Below are 22,079 nucleotides of genomic sequence, written 5' to 3'. Positions count from 1 at the left end.
AATTTCATAAAATGTTTGATTACTACAGAAGAAGGGGGTGGCAGAGTAATATGGAAAGAACATAAAAAAAATAAAAAGTTATTTCAGCCATCATTGCAAGTGCTGTGTAAGTAAGCCCCTTAAGGACAAATGCTCCCAGGAAAACAAGTACAAAGATCCAAATATGTGCGATCTACAAGACATTTTGAATTCAAAAGCACGCACAGACTAGGAATTGAGCGGTAAGAGGGAGGCATAGCAGTGCATACTTGTAGCGCCAGGGATCTTGAGTTCGAGGCTAGCCTGGGACTACAAAGTGAGCTCCTACACAGAAGGCAGGGGGAAGGGTGGGGCTGGAGAGATAGGGTAAAAGGCCCCTCTGAGTGAGGTGGATGCAGCGTTCTATATCTGTAGTCTCAGCATCCCCATGGGGGGGTGGGGGGGTGGCAGGTAGAGACAGAATCGCCAAGTTCAAGAGTAGCTACTTAGCCTAAAGCATGCAGCTCAACAGAAAATAAAAGGGGACAGCTGATGCCCGAACACTGTCCTCTGATTTCCAAACATGCCCCAAGATGTGCGCCTACGCTCAGAAACACACTTTTTAAAGTAGAGGAAAGATAGTATGATACCATGCTCACACTAATCAAAAGAAATTGGGGAGCTGGGGACGTAGCTCAGTTGGCGGAAAGCCTTGCTGATCACACACGAAGCCCAGAGTTTGTGCCCCAACTTCACATAGACCAAGTATGGCGTCACAAGATCAAGGTCATCAATGACTACACATTGAGCTTAAGGCCAACCATCCAATACAAAAGGAACTTTAAGGGCTAGAGAGCTGCCTCAGTGGTTAAAAACTCACTGTTCTTCCAGAAAACCCTAGTTTGGCTCCTAGCACCCAAGTCAGGTGACTCACAACTGCCTCAAGACCAGCTCCTGGGCACCCAAAGTCTTCCATAGGTGCCTGCATCCACATGCCCAAACCACACGCAGACTCTCACATACACATAATAAAAAAAAAATCTTTTTAAAAAGAAAACCTGAGAATGTGGAAGTAGCTATATTCACTTCAAAGTAGGTTGGAGGACAGAAAAAGAGTCAAGATATAGCTACGTATCACTGATTAAAAAGGTCGCAGTCTAAGATGCAAACATCTGTAGTATATATGTGCCTGACTAAAAACATGAGAATACTTAAGAAAAAGCTGATAGAAATATTAGGAAAAACAAGCAAATCCTCGATAACCATGAAAGACTTACATGAATTAAGTCACTAGTAGACCTATCAGAGAGTAAAGACACAACCTAACAGCACCATCAACCGGCAGGACCGAAATGACAGCTACAGGCCACTCCACCCAGAGGAAGAACTGAAGTTCCTCTGTAGCATGGTACGTCCACCCAGCCCACATACATCCTGAGCAGTAAAACATGCAACAAACGCAAAAGAATTCAAATGTTTTCTTTGATGAAATTAACCTAAGGCAAGGTAACACTCACCACTAATTTCCAGTCAGCTCAAGTACTTGGCAACTCAACATGAATTCAAAGGTCAAAGAAGTGGTCTCAAGAAAAACTGTTTCAAACTAGGGGCTGACAGGATGACTCGGCATGTCAAGACTCCGACTGGACAAACCTGGGGATCTGAGGTGGACCCAGAAAACCAACTCCAGAAAGCCGTTCTCTGAACACACATCAATATAAACAAAACTTCTCAAAAATGTTTCAAACTGGGCTGGAAAGATGGCTCAGAGATTAAGAGCATTGAGTTCAATTCCCAGCAACCCCATGGTGGGTCACACCATCAATATTGAGATCTGGTGCCCTCTTATGGCATGCAGGCATACATGCAGGCAGAACACTGGATACCTAATAAAGAAATCTTTTTAAAAAAAATGCCAACCAATTCATCAAGACCTCTGGATCAGTGCAACAAAAATAATACCTAAGGAAATTTATAGTGCTGAATGTTCATGTGGAAAAAGATTCAATAATCTAAACTTCCATCTTAGGAAAACTAGATACAGAAAAGGAAGGTAAACCTAAAGCAAAAGGCAGGTAAAATTTTTTGATCAGAAATCCAACAACCCAAAATCAAGAAAATCAACAAAACCCAAGTCTAGTTCTTAGATCAATGCACTGACTGTCACCAACAAGGGACGAGAAAACACACTAGCAACACACCTGAGACCACATGATCCCACAGACACGAAAAGGACAGAGAGCATTGGTAAGCTATTCCTTTGGCAACTTAGATGAAATAGATCAAATGACACAACATACTAACACACAGGGGAAATGTTTCTAAATGGACAGACCCGTGCCTACTAAAGAAAGGAAGGCAGTAATTAGTAACTTTCCCAAACAGAAGCAAGCACTAGATACTGAAAACTGTACACCTGTACCCAACCAAATCTTTAAGGAACAATATTCTCTACCGTTTGTTTGGCTTGTGGACATGTGTGGTGTGCCCACGTGTACTCACGCAGTCTCTTCAAAAAGACGAAACAGGTAGAAACTGCTACCTGTTAGATGCTAAGTGTGACATTAGCATCTAAAACACAGGTAACACAAGAAGGGAAATTACCAAGAATGAGGCAAAAATCCCTGACAAATGAAATCTGACAACACATAAAGGGAACTATAACCCATGGCAAATGAGATTTATTGCCATCTGATGTATGCAAGGCTGGCTCAACTCAGATGCCAATGAAGAGAACTAATGGGAAAAAGAAACAGCAGAAAAATCAGTCACAGAACAGGTATTCATTATTTCAAAGATGTGCTTTTTATGGCTTTTTAATCTGTGTGTCTCTGTGTTATGTGTAACTAGTATGTGGGAGCCTTTGGAGACCATAAGAGGGCATTTGGTCCTCTAGAGCTGAAGTTAGAGACAGTTTTAAGCTGGAACCCAAACTTGGTTCCTCTGGAAAAGTAGCAAGGGCATTATTAAACCCCTAAGTCATCTCTCCAGCCCCTTTAACAAATGCTTCTTATGCATTTGTCAAGATTCAACATCAACTCAGGATTAAAAGCACGGGTGAAACTGGAACGGGGAGCAAGTCAATCACTAAGAGTGCCTACAAAACCCTACGGCTAACCTCAAAACGCCTTCCCTAACACTAAGACAAGGACATCTCTCCCACTTATCCAGCATCAGATGGAAGTCTTAACTAGGGCGATGGGTAAAAGAAAAGAAAGGTAGATTCAAGAGGAACAAATCACACTTGTCTTTGTCCCCAGATACCACTCCACACGTTGAAAGTCCCTGAGAACATGGGGGGAGGGAGCTCAACTCTGCAAGTCACTGCAGCAAGAGTGCAGAGCGAGAGAACAAGACAAGACAGCACTTCAAGCAATGAGCCATTGAAATTTTTTTAAAAAGAAATCGCTTCACTGTTACATTAAAACAAAGTAAAAATGGGCGGTACACATCTATCAAGGACCTCAAGAGGCTACAGCAGAAGGCTGAATTTGAGGCTAGTCTGAGCTACCTAACAAGACCTTGTCTCGTTTTCTAAAATGAGAATTGAATCTTGTAAAACGCTATCTCATATAAGACCTGGGCAAAGACTAAAAAAGTGCCAAGGAAAAATGAAAACGGAGATAGGTCCCATCTTCATGGAAGGGAGACTGAAGCTGTTCAGGATATGAGCTCATCCCAAACTGACACTAGATCCAACACAGCCAATCAAATTCTTCAGGTTATTTTGTGGGTGGAGACTACGAGATTTGAAAGGTTATGAGGCCTGGCCTGGAAAAGCAAAGACGGAAAATAGAGCCAGGCCGCAGATAAGCAAACGCTAGCACCACCATGGCTCCCAATCTTCCCTGAGGCGTCAGTACTGAGACGAAGGTGGTAGCAGAGCACCAGGGACAAAGCAGCAAGGTAAGAGAAGAAACCAGGGACAGCAACAAGGGCAACTCAGGGAGAAAAGCCTCACATTTGTAAAATGCCAAACTCTGGGGAGATACCCAAGAGGAAAAACATCTATGTGAACAGATTTACAACAAAGTTTTATAAACACTACCAAATCATGACTCATTGAAGGGAAAGTGTCAGGATGGACTTTCCTTAAAACAAATACAAAGGAAACACCCCTTTGCAAAGAACATCATCAAAGAGACTGAAGACAAGCCACAGAACTGGGGATAAATTTTGCCAAACATACATCTGATGAAGGACTGGTATGCAAAACACACCAGACACTTGGCAAAATCAATTAGCTGACTTTCCAGGAGGCAAAACCCTTTGGATACCTAAGACCAAAGAAGCTAACAGAGATGAAAAGGACCTTATGGAATATTTCTAGCAAACTATGAACTGAAACAGTGAGATACTACCGCACCCCTAGAACAGCCAGAACCAGACACCACCTAGGTGGGGCTGCACAACACAGTCACTGCTGGTGAAGGCAAAAACTATCAGTATAGATAAAATCCTTCCTGGGTTGGGGGCTAGCCCAGTCAGTTAAGCGCCTGCCTGGGAACAGTCTGGCACTTTGTGTAGGATGGAGCTGAGCAAGGCTTACCATAAGACCCAGTCACACCGTGAGCAGGAGAGCCCAGGAGGCTCCTAAGGCAGTGAAGTTCTTCTGATGCTGTCAGTCCATCTGTGACATTGTGCAATAGGGCAAGGGACACAGCAGGGGCAGGAACGTAGACTGTTAACAAGGTGCCCAAGTTGGTTCATCAGTTTTAAGTGTGCCACATTGATATAAGATGGGAAGGGCAGTACAGAGGAGATGGCCACTTCATGGTCTGGTACATTTTCCTACTATTCCAAAATAGCTCTTGAAAGTCTAAGTGCACCTTTTTAGACCTGGTACTACAGTTCTAACTGAAAATTGTCCTGAGAATTGGCCTTTTAGGGGCAAAGATTTTTGGTAAACAAAGACATTAGAATTCTTTAGATTAACAGATTGCTTTCAAATGCCATCTCCTTTGCCCACGGACGGCATGCTCTTGGACAGGTTTTGTAACCTCGGAGTTGCTTGGCATATAAAATGGCAATACTAACTCTCACAGGTTAGCTGAACTGTTGGCTAAGCATCGGTGAAGGACCCAAAAAGGGTGTCACCTGTACCTAAACAGTATTCTTCTTTTCTCCAAAATTCTATCTCCCTTAAAGTAGGACACAGGCCTCCTCTGTACCCATGGCTCCAAGGCTTCAGACTGAAAACACTAGAGGGCAAACAGTGTCTCGCTGTACACGTGTGGTCCTGTTCTGTTGTTATTCCTAAGAATCTATGGGTTTCAACACCGACAGTGTATCAGCTAGAGACGATCTCTAACACATGGGACAATGCGGGTGGTTACACACACATTTGTCATTTTATAAAAGGCACTTGAGCATCCGTGGATCTGGGCACCCACTTGTACTCCCGAGACTGGTAAGTGCCGTGTGTCTTCCTGGAGGTCACTTTTTATTCTGGTGGAAAACTATTCTAACTGGCAACTACAAATACTGTTAGGCTCCAAGGATGCTGCCCTGTGGAGCATCAAGGCCCGCTTCGGTATGCTGCATAGGACTGCATTTGCACTGGAGCTCAGGTTTCCATGTCTCCTTCTTCACCATCTTCAGGGCTTTGGTACACTTCCCAAACTGTCCCAGGGAAGCACCGCTTCTCACTTGTAATTCTCTTACTAAACACAAGCCTAACTTCTTCTCAATGCCAGGGATGTAACAACAGTTTGGATCCAAAAGGCCTGATTAACCTTTAAGTCTGCAAGGACACCCTGAAAAGTAACGTTTTTATATTATATAGGTCACTTAATACATAATTCAGTTATTGATGTCAGAACTAAGCAAGCAAACCAAAAAGACCTTAAATGGAGATTATACTTTGTAATCTGATTTTCCAAGGTCTTAGCTGTCACCTGAACTTTCTTCTTTTAATAAATTATGCACCTTGTACAGTCTTTGACTACTGACCTGGTTCTTACAAACAGAATAATTTCCTTGTGCATCACTATAAACATTATCTGCTTAGGAAAGCCTTAGCTAATGAAATTAAGTGTCAGAGCAAGGAAACAAGAGGAGCCTGTGGACAAACAAGGTCAGGTTTTAAAAGTCAGACACATCTATGCTGTGATGGGATAAACACTGAGAAACAATGAGGAAAAACAAATCATGTTCAGAGCTATACTTAAGACTCTCAAACATGCTTCACGAGTAGGGGTTGATCTAGTGGAAAGGGGGCTCAGACGACAGGGGATGTACAAGACTGCCGTGTATGAAAAGGACCAAACCTGTTTTGTTATCCAGAAGCGGGACAAGACCTGGTAATACGACACCTACGTCCCAGCTGTAGCCGAGTCTTCCACACATTTATTATTTATCAATGGTGTGGAATTAGAAATGCTATATATACTGTTTCTATATATCAGTCAAGAAGCCTGTAGAGAGGTGATAAATTGGTCAATTTGAAGGTCAAGCTTAAAAAGTACACAGGAGCAAATTCTGGGTCAAGTTTTTTCCCAAACTATTTCTAAACCAGAGCCATGAAATGGTGACTGATTTTATCAGCAATTATTCTGGTTTACATTCAAAGTAGAACAAAAAAAAAATCCTTTTAAGTAGAAACAAAATGTCAACAAGCTGGAATTCCTAAGAAAACTCAAATGCGATGTAAGATCATGTTGTTTTCTATAGTACCTCATGAGTCAATGACACTGACTGGAGATCTTAAGAAAAAGTCTAACCTGTTTTCCCATCTCATCCATAGGTGAGAATTAATTTCTCAGATATACTAAGTACTGTAATAACATTCAAATTTTTGAGCCTATTTAGCTGTCCTTAAAGAATGTAATGGCATAACTTTCTCCTTTCAGTTATTCTTATATATTAGATATTATTTCTTAATCTTGGAAATAAAGGATTCCCAAGTTACTTTAAGTGAATTCTTGTAAAACCCCTTAATTTATCAACCAAAATAAAGACTTAGTATTTTTCTGAATCGTAAGTGTGAAGCAAGAGAACCAGGAAGACACAGGCAGACTGAAGCCAGGCAATAATGGAGGAATACTGAAGCTCCCATGCCAGGTGCAGGACCTTCCCAGTCCCACAGGATGCAAAACCCTACATCAAAGGCCAGGAACAGTGAAACACACCTGTAATGTCCTCAGGAGGCTGAGGCAGGAGGATCACAAGCTGAGGATGGCCTGTGTCACACAGGAAGGCTGTGTCTCAAATAAAACCCACTACATTAAATATGGATCATAAACACTGACAGAGGAAAAGGCAGAAGCTGCCTTGGTACCTTATGAGATTAGAAGCTATGTGTGCACAAAAGAAGACACAATGTCTGATATAGTTCTCAATAAACCCCAAATATGTAAAGGCAAATTTGTGGCTTGTCTATTTCTGTAGTCTGGAAAAGTTTCTGGGAAGATTGCTTTCCTACCTCTTTACCTGTCTGCAGAGCAGCCAACCTGGTAGGCTTACGTCACCTGCAGCCACTGCACTGTCCGCATCCTGAAGGTTCCTCTATCTGGACCGTGCCTTACCTCTTGTGCTGGGAATCCCTTTCACCAGAATGTCTGAAAACTCCAGGGCACATTTCAAACTTCTGTAGAACTTTCACTCCTAAGAATCTAATTTGCCTTAGGTGTATGTATTAGTGGAAAAACTCCAGGACACCTGTGTGACCACTTTGAAACAGGAATTTTTCACATTTAGAACCCAATTAATATGAAATCTTCACAGGTGACAAAAATAACTGAATGAAAAAAGACCTTGCTTGGGGCATTCGAGCATCCACACTGCTCGGCAAAGCACAGGAAAATGAGAGGTGCGCACATCTGCTGTGAGTTCAAAGGTCAGTACTTTCCAGTCACTGGCTTGTGACTTTTCATAGGAAAGCAGCTTCCAAAGACCCATCCCCCTCAAAAAAACAAAAACAAAAAAAAAACCAAAAAAAACAAAAACAAATAACCAAAAACCCAACCTTTATTTCATCAGACAAAAAGGAAAAAAATAAATAAATAAAATCATGTTTGCACTACGGCTAAGCTCATCAGTGGTGGTGAAGCCATAGCTCGTGCCTGAATCCTGGAGATATCGGTAAACATTCCCACTGTGCAATGTTGTATTTGAAGGAAGAGCTCATGTAAAAGAAGCATGTAAAGCTCTTGTTGCACCACTGTTTTTACAATGGTTTTGAAATTTCCAATGCACATAGAAAAGATTGTGTGGAGAAAACACAGCCTTCTGCTGGAACCGGGCTGTGAACCTTACAACAATTTAATCCCAGCATTAGGAACTTTGCACTTTAGTACAAACTTTGACTCATTTTTTTCCAAACTTACCAGGTGAACAAAACCAAAAAAACTTGGCTTCATTTCCCCTGCCCCAAAGTAAGAGCTATTCCAAATTAAAATATCCATTTATAGCACTCATTTTGTTCAGAGTATTGCTTCCTTGGGAGGCCCAAAGTCCCTGGCTGTCGAGTCTCGAGCTTTATTTCTGGGGTGGGCTCCATCTTATGTGATTTTAAACTGCTGGAGTCCACGCTCTGAACTGCACTTCAAATCTAAAGGCAACCTCGTTCTGACAGACTCTGCACGTGAAGGGGTGACTGCTCTGGCGGCCAGCTTCAGGTGAGTGAGTGTATCATCCACGCTGTCTAGATAAGGTTAAAAGCAACAGACTGTGAAGTCAGGAGCTGGTATTTGTTCAAGCCGAACAGGAAACAGAAAACACCTTTCTTGGGAATGACTCATGACTTGGGTAGTTCTCCGATCGGCCTTCATTTTCAAATGGTTTCTGCTCTGAGCGGACTATTTATGACTATTTATGTATACTATTTTGTAAGGGGTTATATTTTGATCAATTTAATCTGAGAAATTTGACTAAATTACTCCTGTTATTTATCATACTGACTCTAGAATCTTAACAATTAGAGGAATTTTTTATCAAAAAAAGTTAGACGGAAGACAATATAAATTAGAAATACTTAGCAAAAGACACATTAAATTACACTTAAAAATATGATTGCAATTTTCACTTTCTATTCCTGAAACAAAAATCAGCCATTTATCAGTAAGTGCATTTTTCCATGGAGAAAATATTTATTAGTTTTCAAATGATCACATAATACAAATATTACACAATTAATCATTCTAGAAAAATAACTTATATTAATATTCATAAAATAAACACGGAAATGATATAAGATTGCATATTGTAACACGAAATTGTTCTTTAAAATCTGAAAGGAAAATGCATCAAAATTAAAATTTCCAACAAATCAGTACACAGTAACATACAAAAAGTTTCACTTTGCAATAGCTTGCCGTGCATGAGGTAATGGAACCGCACTGACATCTCTTTTGCATACTTAAGAACAGAGTGAACTTAACTCAAGCTTGAGATCCCGAGCTTAAACCACTTTTTGTCTTCAGTGCTGAGACAAAAGGCCATAAAATTGTTTCTACAGTGGTTTAAAGAATGCAACTAAATTTCTAGGCAAATGTCACTTTCAGTTCCCTGAGTTCTTACTAAAATGTCAGGTAATTTGGTTTTTGTTTATATGTACTTATAAAGTATTTTATTAAGTCAGGAATACAAAACTGTAATCATTCAAGGGAATTCAGAGTTCTCTGGGGGAAATTTTCCGTTCAAAATTATCTTTAACATGTACTTTTAAGGATTATACTTTCGAAAAATGATTTATAATATCTAAGAAAAAATAGTTCTTATAGTCAAGAAAGACTAAGAACAGATTATATTTTTAGCAAATGTAGCTATTATACTTTGAGAGCCTAACATCTCGGTTGTTTTTCTATTATTAACTCTACAATTTCTCTTCTTATAAAACTTACTCCAAATTAAAAGGAACTGGCAGCATCAGGTGACTGTTAAAGAGTCTTCCTTAATAGCTCTGACTGGTTTCTAGAGTTAGTAGATAACCAAAGAAACCAGCCTTTTGAAAGCTCCTGTCAACAGGTGATTTCGTTCCCACCGGCAGGCTCAGAACTCTGGATTAGCTGGGTCCCACACCAATGCTCTGCCTCATCCACGTGTCTATGCCGTCAGTGCAGAGGAGACCTAACAGGCACTTACTACTTAGGAACACAGACAGGATTCCATTGGTCTGAGACAGCTCTAGACTTTGTTATAGTCTGACAGATTACAATAAGATAAGGCTCAGGACCAGCAAGAGATGAGCTAAGAGTACATCTTAACATTAACAGACTCTTGAAGAGCTGAGCTGGGTTCATCCTTTATTTGCTAGTCCCCTTTAGCATTGGGTAACAAAGAGGAGGAGGTGGAGAGGGCCTATCACGCTTTTTATATTTTTTCTGCTTCTTTTTAAAGTGGGGGTCGCCTACTTGATTAAAATGGTTTTCAGTCCCACAAATTTTTGAAGTGAAACAGATACAGAGAGCTGCTCTGAAAGACAAGACTCTCAAGCTTCCTCTATTTCAGTCTTTAGAATAAGAAATATTTTTATGGCCATATAAAACTCTAATTAATGAAAGATTACTTCACTTTGAGCCTTTCCATTTTCAGACCAAAAATAAAGCAGAGTGACTCTTAAGAAGTTTGTAAGCAACAAGATGGGGTGCTGCTCATCCTTGTGTCTTGTAGACATATGCATGGGTCCATTCACCACTGCCTTCCACACTGCAGGTCCTGGCATGTGTGACACACCATCCAGGAGGGCTCTGCTAGAAGAGTTCCTTTTGCTGAAGAGGTATGATGTTTTACCAGTTGAAAGAAATCTGGGCAATTAGAGAACAAATAAACCGGTCTCCCATTATCAAGATACCTGGAGTCACAGAAGGAAGCCACCAAGGAAACAATGAAAACTTGCCAAAGCACCAACTTCAACTTCACATTCTACCCACTGTAGATGGTGAGAACTGCCTGGACTCACACCCTACCCCTGGCATCAAAGAGACTAAGAAAGAACCATCTTAATGCCCTAGTCATTCCTAGGGACTAGAAAACTACTTGGGAGTGTATTACATATAACTTTCAGGAACATTAAATCTTAGAACTTATGTTCCTTCATATTTACTTTATTAAAGAATGAAGCCTACATTTGACAGTAAAGCCACAACAGTACTATCATTCCATCCCCTAAGAGACTGAGTGGGAAGGGCCTAACATGTACAGTAGGAAAAGACCAAGACGTCCTCACTAACAGGGCAGGGTGACACCTGGACATTCAACTGTATAACTTAGGAGATCTCAGATGTTCACCTCACCCAAAGACGAAGGACAGGAATTTCAATTTCTGGACTCTAAGAGAACTCTATCCAGTCCACTGTTACCATAAAGGCCAAAGCGGGAAGTTACCGCTTTTCTTAAATTCCTGTGAACTACACAGGCATAGACCAAATAATGTATCTGCCCCAGATTAGCCACTGGTTTAATTATCTGGAGAGAAATTAAATCAATTTTAGTTTGTCTTTTGAATGGGCACTAGATAGTACTCTCAGAAAAACCAAGATTGCAGTCCCATCTGGTTCTCGTAAGGAGCCAAGGAGATTACCAACAGATTAAAATGGGCAACGTTAAGGACACTCCACTCTACATACACCCAAGTAAACAACGGAAAGCACCCACTTGTTTCTTATCCTTTCCCACTCTCTCCAGAAGCTGGATATTCTGTCTCCAAGGGTTCAGTGGAGAAAGTGGACCCCTGACGTCAAAAGCTCTCCGTGGTCTTGGCTGTATCTGTGGCTCTAGGATCACTCCTTGCACCTCTGGGAGGAGAGAAGCACTGGAATAGAGCTGAATATAGATTTAAGAAAAAATTCTTATTAAAAAATTACATACTCTGGTCATTTTGAGTTTGCAATGGCTTATCCTCAGGACAAAAAGGAGCTAGCTTGGGACAAACTTTCTTGAGTACCATCTTAATTTGAATTTTAGAAGTCTGTTACCACAATGATTAATACCTTAGTAGCTATTAAGAAGGGACCTGTACTGGTCTAAGCCATAACATACTCTGTGACAAACCACTCAACTTCAAATAGAAGATAGAAGCAAAAAAAAAAAAATCATATATTATGATGGGAAATAAGATCATAATTGTCTTAAAGGGACAGGGAGAAGGCAGTCAACCTCAGATACATCAAAGACCCTGTTAATTCTTCCATCAAAGAGAAGAAGATGGATCAGAAAGGAGAAACAGAATAATCACAGTAACAGAATACTACACTTCAGGAATATCTAAAAAGTTCAATTTAACCGTTTAAATTCCAGTACTTTAGAGAGATTGATCCACACTATAGGTCAAAATTATGGCCAAAAAAGGTTAAATTTCAAAGCTCTGACAAGGGTTTCTTTTCCAGCATTCATCTTTGTAACTGGAGGGCAGGATAATGCTCATAGATAACAGATACTTAAAGTTTTCAAATGCATGATCATTTTGTTTGGAGCCAAGAGGAACCAGGAATAAATCATTAGTGGCCATAATATAGGAATTAAAGCATCAAAGCACAGCAAACAGTAGATGATGCTGAAGACCCTGGAAAATAGCTTTACTGTAGGACAGAAGTTAAAGCACATAGCATCTGATCAAGGAGAAGCTGAAAGGAGAACCAGAGAGGCAGGCAGGCAGGCATTTAAAGTTATAGGGATTAAATAGTTTGCCTTGGGGGAAACGACCAATCATCTTTGTGGTACAGAGTGATAAGTTCCTGTTGAATCTGAAGATCTTCCGCTGACTATAAAGGTGCCATTCGTCCTTGCTCTCTGATTAGTCAGCAAGGGGTCCTACTTCTGGGGCATGCTATATTTTGGGTAAATGAAAGGGGAGAATTCTACTAAGTTATTTCCCTCTCGTGTGGACTAGTGATGATCACAGGGGCTCCTTACCTGTTAGTGGAACGAGGACTGTGCTCTCTCCTGTTCTCTACCAAACCAACAAGGGGTATAGTCTCAGCATTAAGGAGGTAGTAACCAACAGTTAGTGACACTGCCTTCACTTCCTCCTGGCTCTGGCAGCCAGTTTGGAAACAAACCAAAGCTGAAAAGGAATGGTTACTCCATTATCTAACAACATTCAGAATGAATTTTAAAAGCCTGACGATAAAGAGAAAGCTGAGCCCTTCTCCTTAGGAACATATCCAAATCTCTGCACAAATGAGAAATAAAACAATCTGGCCCAGGAAAAAGAAACCTGTGATGAATTTAACCAACCAACCTATAATTACCTAAAAGTTAAAAGAAATGAAAAAAAAAAAATGAAAGTAACAGAGAAGGTAGAGTTGCCACCCAGGAAAGACACATGGGATAAACAACCACAGAGCACTCCATGAGTCAGGTGGCAAAACCCCGTCCTCCCTTAGAGCCCAGCAGCTGGATCTGTACCAGGGAGCTCTAAACAGTGCTGTCCCATTACTACGCTGGGGTGGGAGACCGGGCACGACGACAGCAAAGGAGTGAGTTAAAACCAAGACCTGAGTGTGGAATATCTCAAACGTACTCTAGGTTAGGTAGGTCTTAGGAATAAGAAAAAGTATCCCACAGCTTACTCACATGCGTTACCTTCCTGGTAACTTATGAGGACAGCATGTCAGAGAGCTGCCTCATACCCCCCCTTCTACCTCTGCAACGCAAGCTAGGTGCTAGAGAAATATGCAGCAAACATTACGGGACAATAACCCTCTAATTTTTTCTAACTAATTTTATGGGCAAACCCTCTTTTGTGATACTGTTTCAATATAAACTGAAAATTATTTAAGAATTCTACATTACTGAAATCGAAGTAAATTTAACTGTAACAATCAAAAAATTTTTAAATGTTTTTTAAAAAATTATTTGGAAATATAAACAAAGGTTGAGATTTTTCCAAATTTCTCCCCAATTGTCAAATAATAACCAATCCTAACACACAGCTGGGTGAGAACTAGAAAAAGGTAAAGGGCCTTTTGAACAAACACACAACAATCTTTTTAAGTTTAGAACCAACTTGTTCAGCTTAGCATTAGGTTAAGTTTACAACTTCAGCAGGAACTTTAAACTAACAATCTCTAAAGCTTTATTTTTTGTACCTTCCAGAATACACGTTCTTAGCTTCAAAACAACAAAGCCAAAGAAAAGAAAACCATAAACCTTTACGTTAGGTTACAAAGCAAGGTCAGTATGACTTGGCTCAAGAAATCAAGCAATCTGTAAACTTCCCAACGTGAGATTCCATTCAGAATGCTTCTTTATTTTGCCTGTGGTATCAGGCCTTCAGTAGACTTACTCGGCAATCAGTAAACACACAGATTTTGCTAAATAAAAACTTGAAACATTCGAGGAACCTGGCGATCTTTAAAGTGCTACAAGTTAAAAATTTGGATTTGATGATTTTATCAAATGTACAGTTTCAAAACAAGGTCATGAGTTAAGAGCACCAATGTTATAGCTCATCAGAAGACAGTCTCGCTCTGCTTTCCCCAACAGCATTCCTCAGGACAGTGGTTCTCAACCCTAATGCTGAAACCCTCATGTTGTGATGACCCCCAACCATAAGACTTTTCGTTGCCACTTCGTAACTGTTGTTTTGCTACTGTATGAATCGTAATGTAAATACCTGACAATGAAGGATATCTGATACCCTTCACCCTGGTGAAAGGTCAGCTTGACCCGAAAGGGGTAGCGACCCACAGGTTGAGAACCGCTACTCTATGTGCTGCTTCAATGGGAGAGAACTAAGTATTCTGCCAGAACCAAATGTAATCACTAGAGAATAAATTTTAAAGCAAAGGCAACCAGACCCACGGTGCTGCGATGTGACTGCAAATGGGGGCGGGAGGTCTCCACCAGCAGGCTAAGTGGTCAGTGTACTCTGCAACCATCTACGCTTCTAAAGACTCTCACAAACCCAAAAAACCCAGCTATGGTCCAATCAAAAAGAAATGCTTACTTATTTATTGTTATATACATTCACACATACCCCCGAGAAAGAGAAACTCTGTTGAAATGCCTATCAAATGAGGTTATTTGTGAAATTTGTCCTCAGTACGAAATTATTAAATAATGAGGATATAGAGCTTATTCGTTTTAAACATTTCTATACCTAGTTAATTATAAACAGTGAACTAAAATAACATGATTTCTGTTGTTTTTGAGCTAGGGCCTCACATAGCTCAGGATGGCCTTCATCTTCCTACCTCTGCCTCCCTACTGCTAGGAACACACACAGTCCTTCCCAGTCCAAGAGAGAGATTTGACCGAAAAGACTTGGACCATGGCTGACCTAAATTTAAACCACTGCTTACAAATGTGTAATTTATAAAATAAAACAGAAACGAGTTAGTAGCCTGCCTTACGTACTTTATCACTGATTCTTACTGGTTCAAAAGAACTTCTATCTGAAAATGAACTTCCCAGATTCCTCTGTCCATTGGACAAACAGTCGTGGTTGGCTGTCAGAAGAAAAGAGTATTTAAAAAAAAAAAAAAAAACAAAAGCACTATCTCTGTCTTTCCGGCCCGTAGAAAAGTGTGTGGCACTCTGAATATGTAATTCAGTAAATGCTTTCCAAACGAAGCTTGCTGAAACAGTAAGAAAGTGAGCACCGGGTTTCCTGGCTAACATACAGGTAGACAGCACATAGTTCAGCTTTAATTCCAGTGGAAACGACTTTATCCAAAGTATCAGAGTTGAGACAGAAGGTGAGACCAGACGGGGCTACCTACCAAGTGCCAAACCAGACAGGCTAAATAGACTCCAACTCAAAACAAACCACCTACCAAAAAACAAAACCCCCTCAACACCTAACAAAATCCCATTATATTTTCTCATCGTTTTGAACAAGTTACCGTCCAAAATGTTACTGGGACTGAAGTCAGATCACTAGATGTAAATGCCAAGTTCTATTAAAAGAAAAGAGATAAACAATCCATAACATGAGATATATTTACAGCAGCCAACTTACTACAGAATGAAAGGCAAAAAGCAATCACAAACCGTTAAATTCTACCAACCAATAGTAAAAGGCAACGTCAAAGGAAAGACAAAACAAACATACTTAAATTTGTCTGACTCTTTTAAATGAAAGCGTGTTTTTCCAGGTAGTGGTAGCACACACATTTGATCTGAGCACTTGGGAGGGAGAGGCAGGAAGATCTCTTTGAGTTCAAAACCAGCCTGCTCTACAAAGTGAGTTCCAGGCCAGCCAAGGCTGCTACACAGAGAAACACCGTCTCAAAAAACCCCAAAAAATAAACCAATAAAAACTGGCTATTGGATCCACCCTAATAATTAAAAGTCATTTTAGATCAAGTTACCCAACTGTGACTTTTATAATTAGCCTACCTTTTCCTTGTCCAACAGCTCCTATGTCTGCATGTTTTTTTAGTATAAATGTATTGGCTTTGTCCTTAGGATGTCAGGAGACTTGGAAATATATATTACTTTAAGATAAAGCACCTCTTCTACTATATTCTTTTTATCCTAGGAGCCTGGGTTGTACACTATATGAATACACGCAGAAAAAGTGAAAAAAAAAAGACAACGTGTAATAGTCTTGTTTCATTAATTACATTTACATCAATTCCTTTGGTATCTTTATCCATTTACGTCAAAAACTGCCATTAGTCAACAACAGCAACAAAAGATGAAGAATAAAACTTAAAATGCCCTGATGCAGCAAGGATGCCAAAGGCACTGAAATCAAAAGACAGTAGGACAAGTAATAGAATACTTAACAACTCAGCAGTAAAGCCAGAGGGCAAGCATGCACCTCCCGTTCCTGGCACCAACACTCTGCCCCATCTGATCCTAGGAACACAGCAGGTGAACAGAAAGCAAAAGCCCATCGAATGAGTTGGTACACATCATGGGCAATGACACCCAACATGGGAGGAAGCACATCCCAGAGACATGACTACCAAGTACAATGGGAATCTAGACTGAAACCTACAAAGAGCAGAATAAACATTATGTCAAAGTTCAAGGCCATCTTACAGACTGGTTCCAACTTCCTAATTTCTAAATTAGTGTAAGGCTGTGTAAAAGAGAAATAACAAGGAAAGCTGGATAGGAGTTTTTGAAAAGGCTTTTCACTCCTCCAGTTTCAAAACAAAAGGCTAAAATTAAAAGACAAAACAAAACAAAAATCCTGAACCAGTTTCTATACCCATGTAATTCTCACTAGAAAAAAAAATCAATTTTTTCAGGTATAATTTTTTTCAGAATAATTTCGTCCATTATTTCTGTAAAAGCTAATCCTAATGGAAATAGCAACAGTATGTCATTGTGAACCGTGAAAGTCCACAATAACAAACTAAAAGAAGTCTGTGTTTGCCTACTGCTCACCAAGATAGACTCCTACACAGCATTCAGACTGCAACACCCCCACACACTAAAAACATCCAACCTGATTTTCTGTATTTAAAATCCCATTCAAAGCTAACTATTCAAAGCTTTCATATCTGTTTCTACTTTTCAAACATTTTGAGAACAAAATTTTGATGCTAACAATTAATGTCTAAAAAGGAAAATACTGCCAAAAAAGAATACGGTGAAAAAAACACTATTACCATCAAGTCCACAACTCCAGAAATACGATTTAGGGCTTTTGTGATAGACTACATCTTCAATACCAGCACTCAGAGGCAGAGGAAAGCAGTCCTTAGTGAGTTCAAGGCCAGCCAGGCCTACATAGTGAAAAGCCGTTTTTAAAAAAGAGGCAGCTGGGCTGGTAGCACACATGCACACCTTTAATCCCAGCACTCGGGAGGCAGAGGCAGGCAGATCTGTGAGTTCCGGGCCAGCCTGTTCTACAAAGCGAGTTCCAGGGCAGCCAGGACTGTTACACTGAGACACTGTCTCAGAAAAACAAAAAGGGAGGGAGGTTCACAACACTTGTGAGGATAGGAACAGGAAGATTAGATGTTCAAGGCCAGTCTTGATACAGGAGACAAAGCAAAAACAAAAACAGACCGGCCAACTTTTTAGTTCTCAGTGTGTCAGCTACCAGTAAAATTTCAAGTCACGTGAGCTATTGGTTTCAATCCTTGCTACACAAGCTCATTTTCTTCACATTTACCAAGGACAAGAGCTAAATGTCCATAAAGAAACAGTGTGGTGCTGGAAAGATAGCTCAGCAGCTAAGAGCACCGTCTGCTCTTCCAGAGGACCTGATTCAGGTCCCAGCACCTCCATCTGGAGTTTACCAAAATTTCCTGCAACTCCAACCCTAGGGAACTGAAACTCTTCTGCCCTCAGGTAAATGTACACATGCACATAATTTAAAAATAAAAAAAATTAAAAAAAAATAAAATGAAGCGATCTGGCATCCTTCACACGTTCTGGAAAGTCACTGACTGTATACTATTCAGGAGTAGTACCAAACTGTGGCATTTCTAAGAAGAAAAAGAAATCCATTCTGTCCTCCAATTTTGAGTTCACCTAATGCTTTAAGGCCGGAGATCTCAGTTTTATGGTAGCCCAGGATATATGCTACTGAACACGGAGGAACTTTTACCTTCACAAAACATCTTCCATGATAAATTCTTCCCCTCTTTAAAATCTCTCAGGTCAAAAAGGACTTCAATTTTTATCCCCCAAATTTGGCATTCTTAAACCACACATGGTGACTCGAGCCTCTAATTCCCTGCTTAGAAGGCTGCATCAGGAGGATCATTGCAGGAGGCTAGCCTGAACCACACGGCAAGTACTTCATATAGTCTGAGCTATAGAAACGAGTAGTATGACCAGGTTAGACCAAGAAAATAAACAACAAAAAACAGTAAAAGTAAGAATCTGATCTCCTTTCTTGTATCTGTCTTGTATTCCAGTTCTCAAATGAACGCACGAGGAAACTGACAGACAGATTCAATACCCTCTTTGCTCAGCTAACACCACCTGCAGTATGATGAGCCAAGGACATCAAGTTAATAAAATGCTTTCTTTTATCTCTGTTTATTATCAGCTAGCTCCTTGTAACCTAATTTGGCTTTTCCTCAAGAATACAGTACCACATACAGATTCCATCCCTAATGACTGCAGACTGTTTACAAAGGTGTGTCGACGAAGCACCTTCCGGAAGCATGTTCCCAAGCCCCTGGCAAACACGTCTTTGGTGCGTTCTCATGGCAACAGTGATACGAACGGATACTTACAAAAGCAGGATAGAAAGCAAGCCAACTATTACGGTGGGATAATAAATGTAGACCGAAATGGGCTCAGAGATATAAAAAGCATTTGGCAAAAGCCCTGTGCTCTAGAACTTTCCTTTTCCCATGTGACAAACTAGTATTACAAAAACACTCATTTTGAAAGTTTATAGAGAACATCAAAGTTCAGTTCAATGAATCTGTGAACCTGCAAACGCCTGATACTGACTCATTATCTTATTAAGCCAAACTGATTGGTTCCATTCATTCTGTGAGATGGTTTACCGTCCCATATGGGGCTGAGAACGGAACAGATGGTCGTCAGGGCACTGTGCCCATCTAAACAATCTTTACAAAGTTTCAGATCGCTTCGTCTGGAACATGACTCTACTTTGGAGTATTAAACTGCCACATGACACTGTATTTCTCTGGGTTCCCCCCACCCTTCGCTCCCATTAGGAAAAATGGAAGGCATGTTTTGTAACAACTTTGGCTTTTATGAACTTTTCCCGAGCTCCTACTAAGTTATAGGATAGTCCTTTGCGAATGGAATCAGGAAAAGAATCAACCCCATTGTCTCCATTGAACAGAATGAGGTTGGTTGGTTTTTTTTTTTAATAGAATGGAGGCATTCAATAGACCTATACTGTAGAAATTAGAAGTTCTTTCATATAATCCTGATGATGCGGACTATACCAAACATCACAAAGACCAAGAACCATCTTCTCAACAGGCTGTGGGGGTGCAGGAGTCTCACCCTGGCAGGCAATCTTTCTTCTTTAATTTACAATGTTACAAGGGGGGCTTCTTATTTGGCACAGTATGAGCACCTATCATACACAGCTACAAAGAACTGAGCCGGCTGCTGTCTCCGTTAATCTTCCCAAACAGTACTTGGGTGTGGTCTCTCTACAGAACAGGCAAGGAAACTGGACGTAGAAGCTTAACATACAGAAGTCATGCAATTAAGAGGTGGAAGAAACAGGTGAGATACCAGGTCTGAAGTCAAAACTGGTTCTCAGTAAAAATCTATCTCATTATATGCTGGGAGCACTGAAAGCTGTGATCCATCAACTAATCTGAATGCCAAAGCTGTCATGCACACTCTAACGGAACAACACCTGAGTATATACTTAACCTGGACGCCATCAAGATCTACTACGCTCAAAACGCATGAAGATCTTAACCCGCCCCCCCCCATATCCTTAGCACTTCTGCTAAACCCTAGGTATGTATCAAGCATTCGATATTCTGAAACAAGTACATCTCTCCACGGAGAGTACTGTAAAGAGCTTCCGAGACAGACAATTCCTTAAGCTAGCTGGCATCCTCTTTACTTCCCAAGGGTGGATCTCTAAATGTAGGCAATGAGGAGAAAGTACCCCTGGAGAGTGGGCTATACCAAGCTTTTCCACAATTACCCACTATCACACCTGTTTCTTTCTCTCCCACCCTCTACGACAGTTTATCCACCCTGCTTCCCTGTTTGTCTGTTCATCTCCTAGCCACGTGCTGATGATGCCCTAACTCGGCCTGGCAGTACTAACGGTATTTAAGTGTCCCATTCGAAGGCTCAAACAGAGCACACTTGGCTCTGTTAGAGCAGACCACCTCTTACACACTGCATCTATTTATACTAAGCCGCTGTAAAGTCGCTTAGGCTCCAAGTACCACTAGGAAAATAATGGAAACTCTTAAGAAAAAATCTAAAAGGAGCCTTAACGTCCACAAAATTACCTCATTAAAACATTCTTGTGCAACTGCTGGCCTAGAGACAGCAAGTCTAGCAGCAGTCCACATGCAGAAGTAAACTGAGCAGCTGTAGCTCCCTCCCACTGGTGACAGTGGGGACTGGGGACCCAGGTAAGAGGTAACCGCTATCCAGAGATGACGCAAGGACTCGCTTCTTTTCAGGGCTGCACCATCACACCCCAAACACCCCAGCTCCAATGTTCATTATGAAAATGAACAAATGAACTTCTGCAACAACTTTTGAGTAACTGATAATTAATGAAACCGTTCCAACAAAAAAAATTCACATTCCAAAATGAAGGAGCAAATCATAAATTCTATTTTTCAGCTGCATATTAAACACTCATATAAATTAGCAATTCTGCATTCCAGTAACAAACATGTGATACGAATATAAGTTGCAACAACTCAAAATTAAAGACCTGAGTCATAAACATGCTATTATGATTCAATTAATTAGAATGAGATTTCTGCATTTAAAAGTATTTTAATGTAATTTATATACTGAGCTTAAAGAAAATACCATAAGCTTATCTCTGAGACCCACAGACGGCTACCAACCTCATTTACTGATCGTTCATGGCACAAAACTGTGTCTTCCAGTGCCCCACACAATCCCAACTTCAAAGTTGAATACTGAGCTATGAACGTGGAAATGCTAACCACAGCAAAGGGCGTGTCATCACTGTCCCTTCTCAGGCATCCACGGCCCTTACGAATGTATCATCAATGAACAATTCTGTCAAGAGAAGAAGCTAAAAGGACCAGAGTGTGGGGTGGTGATGTCTGTCATGACAGGCGTATGGTGGAAGTAAAGACAAAGGGCTTCTTACTTTCACACCTCCTGGTTCTCAACCCACCCTTTTGGCCTGGACCTTCAAAACTGGTGCAAGTGCTAGTGAAAAACAAACGTTACAGATATCACAGCTTGTACAAAGGCGCACAGCCTGCTTCAGAGAGTGACTGATGGGTGTGCCACGGTGGATCTCCACAACGGAAGAGAACAGTAAAGACGGCAGCTTGGGTGTGTGCGGGAGAGAGGGGAAAGGAATGGAGATGATCAAAATGCTGCCCGACCATCAGCTGAGAGTCTAATGGGAAGCCAAGCGCCAAGCTGAACCTGAGAAACGTGGTGCGATGTGACCAGAAGGCCTGTTCAAAGTACTGGAAGAAAGCTTCCCGTCACTGGCGCTCATGTACCTGGGCTGTGGAATTAACGCACACAAAACCAGGAGTGTGTCAACTAGTTCCTTATCTTTGTCCCCAAAGGAGTATACTTGA

At 40.8% G+C, this 22,079-nt stretch overlaps 1 protein-coding gene and 1 long non-coding RNA gene across 4 annotated transcripts in view; both read right to left on the bottom strand.

Moving 5' to 3' along the window:
- Tsc22d1 (TSC22 domain family member 1) overlaps positions 1 to 22,079 on the bottom strand; it is a 99,728-nt gene that overhangs the window by 64,058 nt on the left and 13,591 nt on the right. The gene's annotated exons all lie outside the window — the stretch shown is intronic.
- On the bottom strand, positions 9,024 to 20,203 carry LOC142835870 (uncharacterized). Its single transcript, XR_012907949.1, has 3 exons — positions 12,811 to 20,203; positions 11,554 to 11,721; positions 9,024 to 10,750 (listed from the first exon to the last, which is right to left on the bottom strand). It is a non-coding gene; the product is annotated as an uncharacterized LOC142835870 (long non-coding RNA).

The sequence above is a fragment of the Microtus pennsylvanicus genome, chromosome 15 (assembly GCF_037038515.1).
Source record: "Microtus pennsylvanicus isolate mMicPen1 chromosome 15, mMicPen1.hap1, whole genome shotgun sequence".
NCBI lineage: Eukaryota > Metazoa > Chordata > Mammalia > Rodentia > Cricetidae > Microtus > Microtus pennsylvanicus.
The sequence above is the reverse complement of the archived record's forward strand: the minus strand, read 5'-3'. Positions and strand labels throughout refer to the sequence as shown.